This window comes from Bos javanicus, chromosome 2, assembly GCF_032452875.1.
Source record: "Bos javanicus breed banteng chromosome 2, ARS-OSU_banteng_1.0, whole genome shotgun sequence".
NCBI classification, from domain to species: Eukaryota; Metazoa; Chordata; class Mammalia; order Artiodactyla; family Bovidae; genus Bos; species Bos javanicus.
In genome coordinates, this window is record NC_083869.1 from 32092989 (window position 1) to 32100195 (window position 7207).

Consider the following 7207-nt stretch of genomic DNA (forward strand, 5'->3'; position numbering starts at 1 on the left):
TTCAGGATTTTCTTATCACTGATTTTTAGTAGTTTGAAAATGATATTTCTAAGTATAGTTTTTATTAATTATTATTATTGTTGTTGCCATTTATCCTATTTAATATTCTCTGAATTTCCTGGATCTGTGGTTCTGAAATTAATTTGGGGAATTTCTCAATCATAATTTATTTAAATATATCTTCTGTTCCTTTCTCTCTTTCTTCTTCTCCTGGTGTTCCCATTGTGTTACACTTTTTGTAGTTGTCTCACAGTCCTTGGATATTTTATTCTTTTCTTAGTCTTTGTTCCCTTTGCTCTTCAGTTTTCAACATTTCTATTTGTATATCCTCAAGCTCAGAGATTGATTCTTCCCTTATCCATGTCCAGCATATTAGTAAGCTCATCAAAGGTATTCTTTATTTCTTTTACAGCATTTTTTATCTTTTTGATGGTTTCCTTATGGTTTACATCTCTCTGTTTATCTTTTTCTTCTGTTCTTACATGCCATCCGTCTACTTTATCCATGAAGACCCTTAGCATGTTACTCATCATTTGTTTTATTTCCAACCTGATACCTACAAAATCTCTGCCTGTCTGGTTCTGATGCTTATTTTTCTCTTCACATTGAATTTTTTGCCTTTTGGCATGCTTTGTAATTTTTATTGGTAACTGAACATAGTGCACCTGGTAAAAGGAACTGTTTTATATATTCTTTTACTTGTTGTTGTTCAGTTGCTCAGTCATGTCCAGCTCTTTGCAACCCCATGGACCACAGCATGCCAGGCTTCCCTGTCCTTCACCATTTCCTGGAGTTTGCTCAAACTCATGTCCATTGAGTCAGTGATGTCATCCAACCATCTCATCCTCTGTCATCCCTTTCTCCTGCCTTTCCCAATGAGATGGCTCTTCACATCAGGTGGCCAAAGTATTGGAGCTTTAGCTCCAGCATCAGTCCTTCCAGTGAATATTCAATGTCACTTTCCTTTAGGATGGACTGGTTGGATCTTCCTGCAGTCCAAGGGACTCTCAAGAGTCTTCTCCAACCCCACAGTTTGAAGGCATCAGTTCTTTGTCCCTCAGCCTTCTCTATGGTCCACCTCTCACATCCATATATATTGTTGTTTTTGTTCAATCACTCAGTCATGTCCACCTCTTTGTGACCCCACGTATTGCAGCACACCAGGCTTCCCTGTCCTTCACCATCTCCGGGAGCTTGTCCAAACTCATGTCCATTGAGTTGGTGATGCCATCCAACCATCTTATCCTCTGTCAATCCCTTCTCCTCCTGCCTTCAATCTTTCCCAACATCAGGGTCTTTTCTAATGAGTTGGCTCTTTGCATCAGGTGACCAAAGTATTGGAGCTTCATGACTACTGGAAAAGCTATAACTTTGACCATACAGATACTTGTCAGCAAAATAATGTCTCTGCTTTTTAACATGCTGTCTAGGTTTGTCACAGCAGTTCTTCCAAGGAGCAAGCATCTTTTAATTTCATGCCTTCAGTCACTGTCTGCAGTGATTTTGGAACCCAAGAAAATAGTCTGTCACTGTTTCCACTGTTTCCCCATCTATTTGCCATGAAGTGATGGGACTGGATGCCATGATCTTTGTTTTCTGAATGTTGAGTTTTAAGCCAGCTTTTTCATTCTCCTCTTTCACCTTCATTAAGAGGCTCTTTAGTTCCTCTTCACTTTCTGCAATAAGGATGGTGTCATCTGCATATCTGAGGTTATTGATATTTCTCCCACTAATCTTGATTCCTGCTTTTACTAATGTTGTGGTAAAGTGTTGGGGGAAGGGAAGATATTCTGTGTTCCTTAGATTAGATCTCAGACTTTAGTGAGCCCATGCCTTGAACTGTGAACTTCACAAGTGTTTTCCAGTCTTTTTCCCCTCCTTTTGTAGGTGGGACGAAATGGTTAGAGTGGGTTGAAGTTGGGTACTTTCTTTCCCCCAGGTTACTTAGGTGTGATGGTGTCCCAGGAAGTTAAGGCTTTGGTTAAATAGTTTCTCCTGAGGGCAAGCCTTGTTCAGAAGAATAGTATGGTAGATTGTATTTTAAAATGTTTTTCTCCTTCTCTCTGCCAGAAACATGAGGGGGATTTTCTCTGATATTTACTATGGGAACTTAAAGTCTACTTCACAAAGGTAAATCTCATGGTAGTGTGAGGTTTCCTCCTATGATGAGGTCTTCCTGGAGCTTTTAAGTCTCAGAGTTGTCCACACTCATCCTCCAGCAATTCATCAATTACAGTTTAGGTTCTTCTGTGCTGGCCCTGCTGTTTGTGGAGGTTTCCACTCATGAGTCTGCTTTAATAAACCATGACTCCCTATGTTTTCCTGCCTGTCCTGAATCTTAGGGGCAGCTGTTTTCCCTGCCTTACCTTCTCTTACAGATCCAAAAAGAGTTGACGTTTTTTCAATCTGTTCAACTTTTTACTTGTTAAGATGGAATGGTGATATCCAAGCTCCTTATACGCAGAAATAGAAACTGGCCCTTGAATATCTTTTTAAAAGGTAATTGCCAGGCTTATTTTACACCCCCAAGTATATCCTGAGTCCATTCACTTACTTTCTTTTTCTACTGTCATGAATTTGGATCAGGCCACCATCATCTACTTCCTGGACTAGTACTATGGCTTCCAAATTGGTGCCTCCACTTCTGTTGGCCTCACTTTAATCAGTTTTTCACACTGTGGTAAGAATAATCTAACATGAGAATATGATTTCATTTTGCTACTTAAAGCCCTTCGATGGCTCTCTTAGGCACTTAGAGGAACACTCCTTAACATGCGTGGCCTGATACACCTGCTCACACTGCTGCCAGCTACTCTAAACTCATTCAGAGCTACTTCTACCCTTGCTCCAGTCACAAATTAGATAAATAATTGAGTCTAGCCTTCTTGTCTATCTATTTGGGAGAAAAAAGGCTATTCCTCTGGAGAAGGTGAATGTCATAGTGTGTGCATGTGTGTGTGCTTAGTCACCCAGTCATGACTGACTCTTTGTGATCCGATGGACTGTAGCCCACCAGGCTCTTCTGTCCATGGGATTATCCAGGCAAAAATACTGGAATGTGTTGGCATTTCCTCTTCCAGGAGATCCTCCCAACCTGAGGGTCAAGCCTGCATCTCCTTCATTGGCACATGGATTTTTTACCACTGAGCCACCTGGGAAGCTGAAAGCTCACAGTAAGAGGTACATTAAAACACAGATTTTTTTTTTTTTTTTACAAAATGATTGTTTTTATTTTTCCAGAACAATCTATTCAATACTTGCAAATAAAGGATTAAAATGCTTCTAACAGTCTTGGCAGTACTTACCCACTGTCTGTTCCTTGAGCTTTCAAGCTCTAATTTTAAAAAAATTAGTTTATTTTAATTGGAGGATAATTTATTTGCAATATTGTGTTGGTTTTGCCATACATTGACATGAATCACCCATGGGTGCCCATGTGTCTCCCCATGCTGAATCCCTCTCCCACATCCCTTCCCACCCCATCCCTCTGGGTTGTCCCAGGGCACTGGCTTTGAGTGCCCTGCCTCATGCATCGAACTTACACTGGTGATCTGTTTTGCATACAGTAATATACATGTTTCAATGTTATCTCTCAAATCATGCCACCCTTGCCTTCTCCCACATAGTCCAAAAGTCTGTTCTTTACATCTGTGGTCTCTTTTGCTGCCTTGCATGTAGGATCGTTACCATCTTTTTAAATTCCATATATATGTATTAATATACTGTATTGGTGTTTCTCTTTCTGACTTACTTCACTCTATATAATAGGCTCCAGTTTCATCCACTTCATTAGAACTCACTCAAATGCATTCTTATGTTTTTTATAGCTGAGTAATATTCCATTGAAAACCCAAAGATTTAATCATAAGATTAGAGAACACTTTAGTTCGCCCATGTCTTATCTTCTCACCAACAGGACTCTAGTACAATAACAGTGAATTATAGCTGAAAGAACCAAATAGTGGAAGAGTAATTGTTGTGAAAAACATCCCAAGTGCTCTCCATACCAAAGGCCTTATCTCTTAGGAAAAAGACTGCCAGAGTATTATCAGGCAGGGAAAAAGCATGTCTCACACATTATTCCATTCCTATCTTCTTTTTTTTTTTTTTGAGATAAAACAAGCAAACACATTCAATAGATGCCAAGACTCCTTAAGGAAATAATAGGAAATGATACAGTCAGGGAAAGGAAGTACTGGGAAGACACTTTGAAGGTCACAGCGCAAAACATATGTTCACTAAAAGACTAAAATTTCTTATGTAATAAAATGCTCTTCATTTCCACATATCTTACCACCGTGCTAACTAATCTCTAGTGTGATAAAAGCGTATTATAGTTTAAAAGCTGTAAAACACAGATTTTCACTGAAGACAGGAAAACACAAAATCTAGAGTGTAGTCAAAAAAAGCAAAGATCACAGGAATTTAAAGCCTCCAACATCTGTAACTACAGAAATAATTACATACATCATACAAAAAATTTAAAATAACTATGATTACATGTTTAGGTCTCTAATAGAAAATATAGACAATATTTAAAAGCAGATGAGTAATGAATTTAAAATTTAAATCAATAATTATATTTTTCCAAAATAGCACCAGAACCAGATCATTTTCATTGGAATTTTTGAAGTTGTTAAAGAAGAAATTATATCAATTTTTAGAATCTTTTCTAGAAAAATAGAAGTAGAGGTAACACATTATTATTCTCTTGGGCCAGAAAATTTGGAAAAATCAGCTATGGCCACAAGACTGGAAAAGGTGTTTTCCTTGCAATCTCAAAGAATGGCAATGCCAACCAATATTCCAGCTACTGTACAATTGTTTCATTTCTCATGCTAGCAAGGTTATGCTCAAAATTCTTCAAGCAAGGCCTCAGCAGAACATGAACCAAGAACTTATAGGTTTACCAGCTTGGGTTTAGAAAAGGCAAAGTAACCAAAGATCAAATTGGCTACATCCCTTGGATCAAAGAGAAAGCAAGGGAGTTTCAGAAAAACATCTACTGCTTCATTGACTATTCTAAAACCTTTGACTGTGTGGGTCACAACAAACTGTGGAAAATTCTTAAAGAGATGGGAATACCAGACCACTTTACCTTCTTCTGAGAAAGCTGTATGCAGGTCAAGAAGCAACTGTTAGAACTGGACATGGAACAACAGACTGGTTCCAAATCAGGAAAGGAATATGGTAAGGCTGTATATTGTGACCCTGCTTATTTAATTTCTATGCAGAATACATCATGTGAAATGCCATACTGGATGAATCTCAAGCAAGAATCAAGATTGTTGGGAGAAAAAATAGCAATCTAAGAGATGCAGATGATACCACTCTAATGGCAGAAGGTGAAGAGGAACTAAAGAACCTCTTGATGAAGGTGAAAGAGGAGAGTAAAAAAAGCTGGCTTAAAACTCAACTTTTAAAAAGTAAGATCATGGCATCTGGTCCCATCACTTCATGGCAAATAGATGGGGAAAAAGTGGAGCAGTGACAGATTTGATTTTCTTGGTCTCCAAAATCACTGTGGATGGCAACTGCAGCCATGAAATTAGAAGACGCTTGCTCCTTGGAAGGAAAGCTATGACAAACCTAGACAGCGTGTTAAAAAGCAGAGACATCACTTTGCTGACAAAGGTCTGTATTGTCAAAGCTATGGTTTTTCCAGCAGTCATGTATGGATGTGAGAGTTGGACCATGAAGAAGGCTGAGCACCAAAGAATTGATGCTTTTTGAATTGTGGTTAAGACTCTTGAGAGTCCCTTGGACAGCAAGGAGATCAAACCAGTCAATCCTAAAAGGAATCAACCCTGAATATTCATTGGACGGACTGATGCTAAAGTTGAAGCTCCAGTACTTTGGCCACCTGATGTGAAGAGTTACCTGATGTCCAGAGCCAACTCACTGGAAAAGACACTGATGCTGGGTAAGATTGAAGGCAAAAGGAGAAGAGGGAGGCAAAGGATGAGATGGTCAAGTAGCATCACAGACTCAATGTAAATGAATTTGAACACACTCCAGGACACAGTGGAAGTTAGAGGACGTTTGCACACAGAGGAGTCAGACACTCAAAGAGTTAGACATAGTGACTCAACAACAACCACAAAACATTATTCTAATATCAAAACTAGAGAAAGACCTTGTGAAACAACAAAAGTATGGAACAATACATCTCATAAATGCATATACAAGATTTTTCATTGAAATATGAGTAAATTAAATCAATATTATATACTGACACTTGTATCCCATGATCAAGTAGAATTTATTTCAGATATGCAATTCTAGTTCAACACTGAAAAATCTTTCTGTATAATCTACAACATCAGTAAGCTAAATAAAAAAAATCACATGGTCTCATCAATTGAAGCAGAAAGCATTTGAAAAAAATCTGTCACCCATTCATGATAAAAAAAATTCTCAGCAAACTTGGAAGTGAAAGTAACTTCCTCATCTCCATAGAAATTGTCGATGAAAAATCCACTGTTAGCATCATAATTAATGGTGACAAACAATATGTTTTTCCCCTGACATTAGAAAAAAAGCAAGGATGTTTTTTCTCACTATTCCTTTATAACATCTACAACTGGTGCAATACACAAGAAAAAGAAATAAAATGGATACAAATTTCAATGAAAGAAAAAAATTGTCATTTTTTTTGCAGATATGATTTTCTACATTGAAAATTAAAAAATAATTTACACACATGCAAAACCTCCTAGAATGAATATGCCAGTATATCAGGGTCACAAGGTTCACAGTTAATTTATAAAAGTTAATTACTTTCAAATATTCCAGAAATGAATTATTATAATTTAATATTTTAAAATTATTATTATTATTAACACCCCCAATTAGGAATAAATTTAGCAAAATATTTAAAGAATCTATATATCAAACCATAAATATTAAAAGAGAAAATTCACCAAAGAACTAAAAATAAAAGAATATGTATTTATGTTCTTATGAATCAGAAGACTCAATTTTTGTAAGGTTTAATTCTTTTCAATGTGATCAATAGACCCACTGATTCCTATCAACATTATAGCAAGCTCTATTTTAGGTCTCAACAAGCTGATTCTGCTGATTCTAATATTCATGTGAAATGGCAAAATATCTAGAATAGCTGACAAAATACTAAACAATATGAAGTAAAACAAAATCAGAGGATTCACACTACCAAAATTCAACAGTTGGAACAGGACATGGA